Source organism: Symphalangus syndactylus, chromosome 3, assembly GCF_028878055.3.
Source record: "Symphalangus syndactylus isolate Jambi chromosome 3, NHGRI_mSymSyn1-v2.1_pri, whole genome shotgun sequence".
NCBI lineage: Eukaryota > Metazoa > Chordata > Mammalia > Primates > Hylobatidae > Symphalangus > Symphalangus syndactylus.
The window spans coordinates 56,243,316-56,256,654 of NC_072425.2; positions in this window are offsets into that span (position 1 = coordinate 56,243,316).

Genomic DNA, 13,339 nt, shown 5'->3' on the forward strand with positions numbered 1-13,339 from the left:
CAGAAACAAAGAGGGATGGAAAGAAGGTAGGTGCCAAGAAGTCTGCTGGTTGGAAGATTTCATCTCATTGGTGAGATCCCTGGGTTTCTCCACCTCAGCACTGTTGGCTTTTGGGATGGGATAATCCTTTCATGTGGGGTCTGTTCCATGCTTTGTAGGACATTTGACAGCATCCCTGGCCTCCACCCACTAGATGCCAGTAGCACACACAGTCCTCCAAAATTCACAGAAAACGTCTTCAAAGTTAAATATGTGGCCCCACCTCCATCTCCATCCCTCAACCCCTGATTTAAAATTTGCCACTAGTGATGATCACATTGGGAGCTATTGAGAATACACAGGACTGTGGCTTACACCTGTAATCCCAACACTTTGGGAGGCTGAGGCTGGAGGATGGCTTGAGCCCAGGAGTTCGAAACCAGCCTGGGCAACATAGCAAGACCCTAACTCTAAAATAAATAAAATTTTTTAAAATTCTAAAAAGGCCAGCCGGGCGCGGTGGCCCATGCCTGTAATCCCAGCACTTTGGGAGGCCAAGGTGGACAGATCACCTGAGGTCGGGAGTTTGAGACCAGCCTGACCAATATGGAGAAACACTGTCTCTACTAACAAAATAGAAAATTAGCCGGGCATGGTGGCGCATGCCTGTAATCCCAGCTACTTGCGAGGCTGAGGCAGGAGAATCGCTTGAACCCAGGAGATGGAGGTTGCAGTGAGCCGAGATCGTGCCACTGCACTCCAGCCTGGGCAACAAGAGTGATCTCTGCCAAAAAAAAAAAAAAAAAAAATTTAAAGAGGCCAAGAACAGTGGCTCTCTCTTTTTTTTTCTTTTTTTGTTTTTCTTTTTTTGAGACAGAGTCTCGCTCTTTCGCCCAGGCTGGACTGCAATGGCGCTCTCTCGGCTCACTGCAAGCTCCACGTCCCGGGCTCACGCCATTCTCCTGCCTCAGCCTCCCGAGTAGCTGGGACTACAGGCGCCTGCCACCGCGCCTGGCTAATTTTTTGTATTTTTAGTAGAGACAGAGTTTCACCGTGTTAGCCAAGATGGTCTCGATCTCCTGACCTCGTGATCCGCCTGCCTCGGCCTCCCAAAGTGCTGGGATTACAGGCGTGAACCACCGCACCCAGCTTTTTTTTTCTTTTTTTCTTTTTCTTTTTTTGAGAACAGTGGCTCTCACCTGTAATCCCAGCACTTTGGGAGGCCGAGGCAAGTGGATCACTTGAGGTCAGGAGTTTGAGACCATCCTGGCCAACACAGTGAAACCCCGTCTCTGCTAAAAATACAAAAATTGGCGAGGCGTGGTGGTGCGCGCCTGTAATCCCAGCTGCTCCAGAGGCTGAGGCAGGAGAATCGCTTGAACCCAGGAGGCAGGGGTTGCAGTGAGTCGAGATTGTGCCACTGCACTCCAGCCTGGGTGACAGAGTCAAACTCCATCTCAAAAAAAAAAAAAAAAAATACACACGGTTGTGGCTCATGCCTGTAATCCTGGCACTTTGGGAGGCCAAGGTGGGAGGATGGCTTGAGCCCAGGAGTTCAGGACCAGCCTGGGCAACATAGCAAGACCCCAACTCTACAATAAATAAATAAAATTTTTTAAAATTAAAAAAAGGCTGGCCAGGTGCAATGGCTCACGCCTGTAATCCCAGCACTTTGGGAGGCTGAGGCAGGCAGATCACTTGAGGTCAGGAGTTCTAGACCAGCCTGGCCAACATGGTGAAACCCCATTTCTACTAAAAATATAAAAATTAGCCAGCCGTCGTGGCAGGCACCAGTAATCCGAGCTATTTAGGAGGCTGAGGCAGGAGAATCGTTTGAACCCAGGAGGCAGGGGTTACAGTGAGCCGAGATTGCACCACTGCACTCCAGCCTGGGCAACAAAGTGAGACTCCGTCTCAAAAAATAAATAAGTAAAAATTAAAAAAAGAAGAATGCACAGTCCAGTAATGTCACCCAGCCCTGTATCAGAAAAGGTCACACTCTAGAGTGGTACACATCTCAACTGCATCTAAGGCCTTGCTAATTAGCTCATTAGAATGTCACAAATGGGTTTTTATATTACCCATGTATAGCTGCCAAAAATGTTTAAGTGAAGCTAATCAAAGTTGGAAAAAAAAATAAGAAAAATCCAGGTTGGAAGACATTCAGCAAAACAATTTCCCTGCACTGCACTCTTCAAAAAGTCAAGCTAGGGAATTGGTCCAGACAAATAACACAACTGGGTCGGTCCATCAAGTGACTCCTGATGCAGCACTGCATTGAAGGCAAAAAAGCTGTGAGACAGATTTGAGAGACAACTGGGGAACTTTGTAGTTATATACGGACTATATATTAGACAGTATTATTGTATCATAATTAGATTTTTCAGTGTGACAGTGGCTATTTACAAGAATGCCCTAGTTCTTAGGATGTTAGTGCTGAATCATTAGACAAGAGACCTGATGGCTACAACTGACATATAAATGCCTCAGAGACTGATGTATTTTATATGGAGGTAAAGCAAATGTAACAAAGTGTTAATAGTTGGTGGATCTAAGTGATGAGTCTAAGTATGTTCATTGTGCAGTTTTTTTCAACTTTTCTAGAAAACAAACTTTTCGAAATAATTGGAAAAATAGAATTCAAGTTAATTTATTAATTTCTAGGATACTAAGACACATTGATTCAACTTGCCAGGCAGCGCCTGCTGTCCTCTAACTTGCTAATGAAATATTTTGAGAAACTTACCTATATAGCAAATTTCTTTTATTTTGCTTTTGTTATATTTTGGAAAAGGAGTCTTGCTATTTCGCCCAGGCCTGGCTTGAACTCTCCATCCTTAACCTTGCCTTCCTGAATAGCTGGGGCTACAAGCATGCACCACCAACCTTGGCATATAGTTAATTTCTTTATAGTTTCTCAATCATACTCAACTTCTAGAGATTGGATCAGAGGTTCTACATATATTTTTCCTCCTATAGCAAGCTTATTAAATACAAATTGGCATGTTAAAAACCTTGGCCGGCTGGGCGCAGTGGCTCATGCCTGTAATCCCAACATTTTGAGAGGCAGAGGTGGGTGGATCACCTGAGGTCAGGAGTTCAAGACCAGCCTGGCCAACATGGTGAAGCCACTCCTCTACTAAAAATATACAAAAAAATTAGCTGGGCGTGGTGGTGGGCACCTGTAATCCCAGCTACTTGGGAGGCTGAGACAGAAGAATCGCTTGAACCTGGGAGGCAGAGGTTGCAGTGAGCCGAGATTGCGCCACTGCACTCCGGCCTGGGCAACAAGAGCGAAACTCCGTCTCAAAAATAAATAAATAAGTAAATAAATAAATAAAAGCCTTGGCCTATACTAGATGTATATCTCTTTTAACTCTGGGTTCCTGGGCTCCTACTTGGGAAGATTTCTGCCCCAAGGATGAATATACTTGTGATTTGGAGTGGAAGAAGGAAGAGATACCAAAGGCATGAGGGGTGGTTATATCTACGGTGAACCTTGATATGTTCATCCCACTGGCATTGATGTAATAATTGGAAACTGACCCTAGGGATCCTTTTCAAATTAGTATATTTATTATAGAATTATTCAACACAGCGAAAAGTATGCAGTATCCAATATATAGCCCAAGCACATGGATAATTATTTGATTGGCTCAACCTCTAGGTGGGTGAGCTTCAAGATACACCTTTAGGAAAGGATGCTGTCTCCCCAGTGGTTGCCTGTGTCATACGCAGATGGGTCAGGCAGCAGTCATCCAGCTAGGACTGCTCAGGTTCTCCCATTGAGTGAATAGTAACATGTTGGCCCTTAATATGATTGAGGTTCATGCTGGTTCTCCCACTCACACTCATGGCTATAGATTTATGGATTAGGCAGCTCTAAATGCTATGGTTTGAATGTTTATCTCCTCCAAACTCATGTTGAAATTCAGTCCCCAATGTGGCAATATTGAGAGGTGGGGCTTTTAAGAGGTATAGTCCATACATGGATTAGTGGATTAATGGGTTATTATGAAAGTGGAACTGATGGTTTTATAAGAGGAAGAGAGACCTGAGCTAGCAAGTGAGCTCACTCAGCCTCTCTCCATGTGATGCCCTGCACAGCCTCAGGACTCTGCAGAGAGTCACCACTAGCAAGGAGGCCCTCTTGAGCTTGGACTTCCCAGCCTCCATAACTGTAAGAAATAAATTTCCTTTGTGGCCGGGCATGCTGGCTCATGCCTATAATCCCAGCACTTTGGGAGGCGAAGGAGGGCGGATCACCTGAGGTCAGGAGTTTGAGACTAGCCTGGCCAACATGGTGAAACCCTGTCTCTACTAAAAGTACAAAAATTATCTGGGCATGGTGGCACATGCTTGTAGTCCTAGCTATTTGGGAGTCTGAGGCATGAGAATCGCTCGAACCTGGGAGGTGGAGGTTGCAGTGAGTCGAGATCATGCCACTGCCCTCCAGCCTAGGCAACAAAGTGAAACTCCATCTCAAAAAAAAAAAAAAAAAGGAAATTTCCTTTCTTTATAAATTACCCAGTTTCAAGCAACAGAAAATAGACTAAGACACTTAACATGTGAATCCTGATAAGATGGTGACCTCACTGAGACACAGGCAGCTCTTCTGTGTTGGATGTGATGAGGCACTGGGGCCAGATCTCTGACTGAGAGCCACAACTGATACAGGCTCCACATGAGGAAGTGTGGAGTCCATCCTGGCTGTCGGTCAGAACCAAAGTCACCAGCACCTGCCTGGATGGTCAGCATTAGGACCAGAGGAGGGGAACAAATAAGGAAAGCACAAAGAGAGACAGGGTCAGAAACAAACTGAGCACACACAGCCCTGCTGGGAGCCTCTCTGGGTGTTGTCTGCTCGCCTGGGTTCCAGGAGGCTGGCAAGGGTGGGAGCATGCTCCATCCCTCCTCTAGCCCTCTGTCACATTATCATAGTCTTGTAAGCTCCCAGAGCATACATCCTTTGCTCTATTCTCTGCTGTATATCCACTACCTAGACAAAAGTCTGGTGAGAGCAGGGGGTCAATAAAGACACTATAAGGGCGGGCACTGTGGCTCACGCCTGTAATCCCAGCACTTTGGGAGGCCTGGGCAGGAGGATTGCTTGAAATCAGGAGTTCCATACCAGCTTGGGCAAGTTCCATACCGGCTCAGGGCTTATTGATGGTTTAGAGCCTGTGGATGGCTTCCCCATGTTCACGCTACAACTTCAATACAGAAGTTATTCTTCCATGGGAAGTAATTGGTTTTAAAAAAACAAACCCCGGTGGTCTGTGGAGGAGCCACACCCAGTCCTAGGCCCAGCCCCCATCCTCTGACCCTTTCTTCCACTATCCCATCAGCTTGCTAGAGTGTGAGTCTTGAATGGTGGGGACCTGTTTAGTTTACTTCTCAGGAAGCCTCAGACTACTGGACTCCACACCAAAGCTTCTTCCTGATAAAGAAAAATCTCAAACAAGATAAGCTTAACAGAGTTTATTTGACCAAAGAACAATTCACCAATCATGCAGCCCTCAGAACAAGAAGAGGTTTTGAGAGCTCATCTCCCTAGTGTGGGCAGTGAGTATTTTGGATGGATATGTTGAGAATAAACCTTTAAGAGATTTATTCTGAGCCAAATATGAGTGACCATAGCCCATGACACAGCCCTCAGGTGGTCCTGATGTTAGATATGAGTTCTAAATTTCTTTTCAAACAATCAATATGTCAGTATGTTCAATTCTTTGCCTTCTACTTTTAAAATTAACTTCCTCATAAATCAACCTTTTGATCAAGTGATTCTCCTACCTCAGCATCTGGAGTAGCTGGGATTACAGGCATGCGCCACCACACCCGGAGAATTGTGTATTTTTACAAAATTAACTTCTTCATAAATCAACCTTTTTCCATTACCTACTCCACCCTGACTCATTCGGATTACCTACTCCACTCTGACTCATTCCGATTACCTGCTCCACCCTGATTCATTCCGATTACCTGCTCCACCCTGACTCATTCTGATTACCTGCTCTGTGATAACCATTTTTCCCGCCAAACCACTCACACTGTCACTCTCTTTAAATTAGCCAGTCGGAATTAGTTTAGCCTATGCTGTCTAACCCTAGCCAATAGGGGAATGACACAGCAGCAAGGATCAGGAATAAGAACCCCTTCCCCTCCCTTGTCCAAGTGTGTGCTCACCATTGCTCCATCTGTAAGGGCACACCCTTCTATAGAAGTACCTTGTCTTGCTGATAATTAAAAGAAAATTTTATATTCGAGTGCTATTTCTTTTGCAGCACCGAAACTTTATTTATAACACTGAGAACATGTGCCCAAGGTGGTTGGGGCACAGCTTGATTTCATATATTTTAGGGAGGCATGAGACATCAATCAAATACATTTAAGAAATACATTGGTTTGGTTCTGAAAGACGGGACAACTCAAAGAGGGGGCTTCCAGGCCATAGGTAACTTTAAACAGTTTCTGGTTGACAATTGGTCGAGTTTATCTGAAGACCTGGGATCAATAGAAAGGAAATGTTCAGGTTAAGATAAAGGATTGTGGAGACCAAGTTTTATTGTGCAGAGGAAGCTCTCAGATAGTAGACTTCAGAGAGAGCAGGTTGTAAAATGTTTCTTACTGGACCAAAAAGAGTGCCTGGCTCTTAGTTGATTATCTCCTGGATGTAGAAAGGAAGGAAGGTAAAAAATAAATAAATGAATAAATAAAAGGGGGAAAGGGTATTCTCTGTAGAATGTGAATGTTTCCCATAAGACATGGCTTGGCAGGGCCATTTCAAGATATGGCAGAGAAACATGATTTGGGGTAAAATATTTTGATTTTCTTCCTTGTTATGCCAGAGTCAGATTGGAAAGTAAGTCACGATATACAGGGTTAAATAAAACCCATCTGATATGATTTGTAGGCTATGATTCCCCAGACCCCTTAGATAGGAATTTGGGCAAGATAAAAAAAAAATCAGAGCTTAATCCTTAGGTAAAAGGATGAAGAAAGCAGAAACAAAGAACAAAAAGCAAATTAGTACGTTCAAAGTTGCTTTCCTTATAAGGGTTAAAGCAGAGGAGACTCCCTTATCAAGCCAGCTAAAACTGGTCTGTTTGGGAATTTGATTTTCATCTCTCTCTCTCCCGATTTCTCAGGTCAGCTAACTTAGTTTTAGTTTGGTGACATCAAACTTTAGCAGGAGGGACTCCATCTTGCTTTGGTCTGTTGGAGCTGGCACAGGAGCTCAGTGGAAATCAATGGCCTCCTATAAATGTTATTTACATTGCTATTAAAGGGCGAGGGAGCCAATGGTGGAGTTCAGCGCACGCCACCCCAAAACATGTCTGTAGGAGACCAGTATATTGCCATTCCAAATATGCCTCTTTGACAAAGGATTACTTTCTTTTTTTTTTTTTTTGAGACGGAGTCTCGCTCTGTCACCCAGGCTGGAGTGCAGTGGCGCAATCTCGGCTCACTGCAAGCTCCGCCTCCTGGGTTCACGCCATTCTCCTGCCTCAGCCTCTCCGAGTAGCTGGGACTACAGGCGCCCGCCACCACGCCCTGCTAATTTTTTGTATTTTTAGTAGAGACGGGGTTTCACCGTGGTCTCGATCTCCTGACCTCGTGATCCGCCCGCCTCGGCCTCCCAAAGTGCTGGGATTACAAGCGTGAGCCACCGCGCCCGGCCGACAAAGGATTACTTTCAACCGGTGATTTTGGGAAACAGCAGACACAGGAGAAGCTCTGAAAATGGTCAACAGTTATCCTTTTATTTTATTTTATTGAGACAGAGTTTCGCTCTTTTTGCCCAGGCTGGAGTGTAATGGCACGATCTGGGCTCACCGCAACCTCCGCCTCCTGGGTTCAAGTAATTCTCCTGCCTCAGCCTCCCGAGTAGCTGGGATTACAGGCATGCACCACCACGCCCGGTTAATTTTGTGTTTTGTTTTTTTTTTTTAAGTAGAGACAGGGTTTCTCCATGTTGGTCAGGCTGATCTCAAACTCCAGACCTCAGGTGATCCGCCCGCCTCGGCCTCCCAAAGTACTGGGATTACAGGCATGAGCCACCATTCACGGCCTTGGAAACTCTTACTAATGCGAAAAGCACAAGCTCAATCTGCATCACAAACCTGGCTTTTGTTTACCCTGCACCTCTTGTCCAGGTAGTCCTCGCAGAGGATGAGGGTGGTCTGGCCCACGCCTTTCATCATTTGTATCAGGGAATGATGGTACAAAAGTCTGAAGCTGCCTCTTTGAGATCTACTCTTGAGATTGTCTCATTTCTCTGAGTTATCTCCCTTGTATTTATAAGGTAGTCATGTTAATAAACTTGTTTGCTTTTCTCTTGTTAATCTGTATTTTGTTCTAGCAGTCCATCTCAGCAAAGAACTCAGAGAGGGTTGAGAGAAAATATTTTTTTCTTCCCCAAACTAGCCTGCCACTGTCCTCTGGAAGCCAGGCAGCTGTGGGACTACAAAGGGCAAAGAGAACCCAGGAACTGTGTCTCTTGGAAGGCACCCCCTCTCCATACTCATTTATACTGTGGCTTGATGCCATGCTCCTGGAGCCTCAGCAAAATCACAAATTGTAGTGCCATGCCCTTCCAGGCTTCTCTCAAACAACTGTCCCTGTCTGTATAAAAAAAAAAAACAGAGGCCAGGCACGGTGGCTCACACCTGTAATCCCAGCACTTTGGGAGGTTGAGGCGGGCGGATCACCTGAGGTCGGGAGTTTGAGACCACCCTGACCAAGGTGGAGAAACCCCATCTCTACTAAAAATACAAAATTCGCCGGGTGTGGTGGCGCATGCCTGTAATCCCAGCTACTCAGGAGGCTGAGGCAGGAGAATTGCTTGAACCCAGAAGGCGGAGGTTGCGGTGAGCCCAGATCGCGCCATTGCACTCCAGCCTGGGTGACAAGAGCGAAACTCCGTGTTAAAAAAAAAAAAGAAAGAAAAGAAAACCAGAACAGCCCTTCCATTCCCTGGTTCAGCATATATCATCATTCATTATCCTCTGGAGGGGACACAAAGGGTGTATCCACAAGAACATTTACACATCACGGGGTCAGGGAGCGGGAAGACATCACATGGTGCTCAGGAAATGTTTACTGAATGAAGGACTTGAAGAGAGAAGCAGCAGGAGCAGAGTTCAGCCATCTGGTCAACTTACCAGGCTTCTTTCCATTTCCCTTGGCTGACTCCCCACCTCCCTACAGGTCATTTTCTGCACAGCAGGCAAATAAATGCTTTTAAATGTCACCTCCTCAGAGAAGCCTCCCCTGACCACTCGCACAAGTAGATTGCCCACTATTATTCCCTTTTACTTAGGCCCTTATTGTTTCTACTTGTAGCATAGATCCCTTTTTGTAATTGCATAGGTATCAATCTGTTTACTTGTGTATCCTCTGTTCTCCTACCCCATTATCAAGTCCAGAGGGTACAACAAACTCTTGTTTTCATTATCAGTATACTCCTAGAGCACAGTAAGGGTTCAACAACTGTTTATTATGAATAAATGCATGATGTGGTCTGGGAATACTGGGTCATGTGGATTTATTAGGACACGGGTTGTGAAGCTCCAGGATATTGGGGGAATTTAAACTCTCCTTGCCCATTCTTACAGAGTTATGTCAAGGATCAAAATAAGTTCTATACAGAACTACACTTTTATAAAGGAGTTTCACTATACCGTTGGAAACCATTTAAGTTGTTTGGTCAGGTTTGTGGGGTAAACTTTGCTGAGTCAATCTGGTGCTATCTAGAGGAAAATGTAGAGGAGGAATTTTGAGATATAGGAGACCATGTAGAAGACTGTTGTAATAACTTTTGGGGGCTTCCTTCCTTCCTTCCTTCCTTCCTTCCTTCCTTCCTTTCTTTCTTTCTTTCTTTCTTTCTTTCTTTCTTTCTTTCTTTCTTTCTTTCTTTCTTTCTTTCTTTCTTTCTTTCTTTCTTTCTTTCTTTCTTTCTTTCTTTCTTTCTTTCTTTTTCTTTCTTTCTTTCTTTCTTTCTTTCTTTCTTTCTTTCTTTCTTTCTTTCTTTCTTTCTTTCTTTCTTTCTTTCTTTCTTTCTTTCTTTCTTTCTTTCTTTCTTTCTTTCTTTCTTTCTTTCTTTCTTTCTTTCTTTCTTTCTTTCTTTCTTTCTTTCTTTCTTTCTTTCTTTCTTTCTTTCTTTCTTTCTTTCTTTCTTTCTTTCTTTCTTTCTTTCTTTCTTTCTTTCTTTCTTTCTTTCTTTCTTTCTTTCTTTCTTTCTTTCTTTCTTTCTTTCTTTCTTTCTTTCTTTCTTTCTTTCTTTCTTTCTTTCTTTCTTTCTTTCCCCTCTCTGGCCGCGGCTACAATCTACTCGGCTTGCTACTGCCGGCGCCGCGGACTGCCTGGGACTGCCGGCGCCCGCCACCGCTGCCTGCCTTTTCTCCTTTGGATGCAGGCACGCGTTCGCCATCTTGGCCACGCTGCTCGCCAGCTCCTGACGCCGACTGCTCTGCCCGCCTCAGCCTCCCGAGGTACTGGGACTACAGACGGAGTCTCGCTCACCCAGTGCTCGGTGTTGCCCGGGCTGGAGTGCGGTGGCGTGGTCTGGCCTCGCGGCAGCCTCTACCCCCCGACCGCCTGCCTTGGCCTGCCAGGGTGCTGGGATTGCAGCCCCTGCCGGGCCGCCGCCCCATCTGGAAGGTGGGGAGCGCCTCTGCCCGGCCGCCCCGTCTGCGAGGTGAGGAGCACCTCTGCCTGGCCGCCCCATCTGGGAAGTGAGGAGCGCCTCTGCCCGGCCGCCCTGTCTGGGAAGTGAGGAGCGCCTCTGCCCGGCCACCCACCGTCTGGGAAGTGAGGAACGCCTCTGCCCGGCCACTCACCGTCTGGGAAGTGAGGAGCGCCTCTGCCCGGCCACCCACCGTCTGGGAAGTGAGGAGCGCCTCTGCCCGGCCGCCCCGTCTGGGAAGTGAGGAGCGCCTCTGCCCGGCCACCCACCGTCTGGGAAGTGAGGAGCGCCTCTGCCCGGCCACCCACCGTCTGGGAAGTGAGGAGCGCCTCTGCCCGGCCACCCACCGTCTGGGAAGTGAGGAGCGCCTCTGCCCGGCCACCCACCGTCTGGGAAGTGAGGAGCGCCTCTGCCCGGCCACCCACCGTCTGGGAAGTGAGGAGCGCCTCTGCCCGGCCACCCACCGTCTGGGAAGTGAGGAGCGCCTCTGCCCGGCCACCCACCGTCTGGGAAGTGAGGAGCGCCTCTGCCCGGCCGCCCCGTCTGGGAAGTGAGGAGCGCCTCTGCCCGGCCACCCACCGTCTGGGAAGTGAGGAGCGCCTCTGCCCGGCCACCCACCGTCTGGGAAGTGAGGAGCGCCTCTGCCCGGCCACCCACCGTCTGGGAAGTGAGGAGCGCCTCTGCCCGGCCACCCACCGTCTGGGAAGTGAGGAGCGCCTCTGCCCGGCCACCCACCGTCTGGGAAGTGAGGAGCGCCTCTGCCCGGCCGCCCCGTCTGGGAAGTGAGGAGCGCCTCTGCCCGGCCACCCACCGTCTGGGAAGTGAGGAGCGCCTCTGCCCGGCCACCCACCGTCTGGGAAGTGAGGAGCGCCTCTGCCCGGCCACCCACCGTCTGGGAAGTGAGGAGCGCCTCTGCCCGGCCACCCACCGTCTGGGAAGTGAGGAGCGCCTCTGCCCGGCCACCCACCGTCTGGGAAGTGAGGAGCGCCTCTGCCCGGCCACCCACCGTCTGGGAAGTGAGGAGCGCCTCTGCCCGGCCACCCACCGTCTGGGAAGTGAGGAGCGCCTCTGCCCGGCCACCCACCGTCTGGGAAGTGAGGAGCGCCTCTGCCCGGCCACCCACCGTCTGGGAAGTGAGGAGCGCCTCTGCCCGGCCACCCACCGTCTGGGAAGTGAGGAGCGCCTCTGCCCGGCCACCCACCGTCTGGGAAGTGAGGAGCGCCTCTGCCCGGCCACCCACCGTCTGGGAAGTGAGGAGCGCCTCTGCCCGGCCACCCACCGTCTGGGAAGTGAGGAGCGCCTCTGCCCGGCCGCCCCGTCTGGGAAGTGAGGAGCGCCTCTGCCCGGCCACCCATCGTCTGGGAAGTGAGGAGCGCCTCTGCCCGGCCACCCATCGTCTGGGAAGTGAGGAGCGCCTCTGCCCGGCCACCCATCGTCTGGGAAGTGAGGAGCGCCTCTGCCCGGCCGCCCCGTCTGGGAAGTGAGGAGCGCCTCTGCCCGGCCGCCCCGTCTGGGAAATGAGGAGCGCCTCTGCCCAGCCACCTATCGTCTGGGAAGTGAGGAGCGCCTCTGCCCGGCCTCCCATCGTCTGGGAGGTGAGGAGCGCCTCTGCCCGGCCGCCCCGTCCGGGAGGAAGTGAGGAGCGCCTGTGCCCGGCCGCCCCGTCCGGGAAGAAGTGAGGAGCGCCTCTGCCCGGCCGCCCCGTCCGGGAAGAAGTGAGGAGCGCCTCTGCCCGGCCGCCCCGTCCGGGAAGAAGTGAGGAGCGCCTCTGCCCGGCCGCCCCGTCTGGGAAGTGAGGAGCGCCTCTGCCCGGCCGCCCCGTCCGGGAAGAAATGAGGAGCGCCTCTGCCCGGTCGCCCCATCCCGGAAGAAGTGAGGAGCGCCTCTGCACAGCCATCCATCGTCTGGGAAGTGAGGAGCGCCTCTGCCCGGCCACCCACCGTCTGGGAAGTGAGGAGCACCTCTGCCCGGCCGCCCCGTCCGGGAAGAAGTGAGGAGCGCCTCTGCCCGGCCGCCCTGTCCGGGAAGAAGTGAGGAGCGCCTCTGCCCGGCCGCCCCGTCTGGGAGGTGAGGAGCGCCTCTGCCCGGCCACCCATCGTCTGGGAGGTGAGGAGCGCCTCTGCCCGGCCACCCATCGTCTGGGAGGTGAGGAGCGCCTCTGCCCGGCCACCCATCGTCTGGAAAGTGAGGAGCGCCTCTGCCCGGCTGCCCCATCTGGGAAGTGAGGAGTGCCTCTGCCCGGCCACCCATCGTCTGGGAGGTGAGGAGCGCCTCTGCCCGGCCGCCCATCGTCTGGGAAGTGAGGAGCGCCTCTGCCCGGCCACCCATCGTCTGGGAAGTGGGGAGCACCTCTGCCCGACCACCCATCGTCTGGGAAGTGAGGAGCGCCTCTGCCCGGCCACCTATCGTCTGGGAAGAAGTGAGGAGCGTCTCTGCCTGGCCGCCCCGTCTGGGAAGTGAGGAGCCCCTCTGCCCGGCCGCCCCGTGTCTGGGTAGAAGTGAGGAGCTCCTCTGCCTGGCCGCTTCGTCTGGGAGGTCTACCACGGAGGCCAGAGGCAATGTGGGGGCTGGACGTGGTGGCTCACGCCTGTGGTCCCAGCACTCTGGGGGGCGAGGCGGGTTGATCACTTCGGGCTAGGAGTTCGAGACCAGTCTGGCCAACTTGGCGAAACA